The following is a 577-nucleotide window of genomic DNA, read 5'->3' on the forward strand; positions in this document are numbered from 1 at the left end:
GTTTTTCCTCTTGGCGGAATGAGAAAGGGAGCAAGGCGCAGGGGCGCACGTGCGGGGTATGACGGGCGGCGGAGGGAAAAGAGGCATAATAGAATTTGGAGTGCTGGGATTGACAGATGCGATCATAACAGCACTAACGCACCGGTTACCATCAGAACTCCGAAGTTAAGCGTGCTTGGGCGAGAGTAGTACTAGGGCGGGTGATCCCCTGGAAAGTCCTCGTGTTGTATCCCTTCCTTTTTTGTTTCCTTTAAAATTCAGTTTAATTTTGCCGGTACGATCCGCAAAACTTTTGTTTTTCCTCTTGGCGAAAACGAGAACGGAGGAAAAGCGAAGGGGCCCGCATGCGGTGTGTGACTGGCGGCGTAGGAGAAAGAGGCATAACAGAATTTGGAGTTCTGGGAATGACAGATGCGATCATACCAGCACTAACGCACCGGATCCCATCAGAACTCCGAAGTTTAGCGTGCCTGGGCGAGAGTAGTACTAGGATGGGTGACCCCCTGGAAAGTCCTCGTGTTGCATCCCTTTTTTTTTTCCTTTAAAATTCGGTTTAATTTTGCCGGTTCGATCGGCG

The 577-nt window shown here is 50.4% G+C and overlaps 1 non-coding gene and 1 pseudogene across 1 annotated transcript; both read left to right on the forward strand.

The window, feature by feature from the left end:
• The first annotated feature begins 114 nt into the window (after window positions 1–114).
• Window positions 115–233, forward strand: LOC124892187 (annotated as a pseudogene).
• A 176-nt stretch (window positions 234–409) lies between these two features.
• Window positions 410–528, forward strand: LOC124892186. Its single transcript, XR_007050119.1, has one exon. It is a non-coding gene; the product is annotated as a 5S ribosomal RNA (ribosomal RNA).
• Window positions 529–577: the final 49 nt, after the last annotated feature.

The sequence above is a fragment of the Capsicum annuum genome, unplaced genomic scaffold (genome assembly GCF_002878395.1).
Source record: "Capsicum annuum cultivar UCD-10X-F1 unplaced genomic scaffold, UCD10Xv1.1 ctg44645, whole genome shotgun sequence".
NCBI lineage: Eukaryota > Viridiplantae > Streptophyta > Magnoliopsida > Solanales > Solanaceae > Capsicum > Capsicum annuum.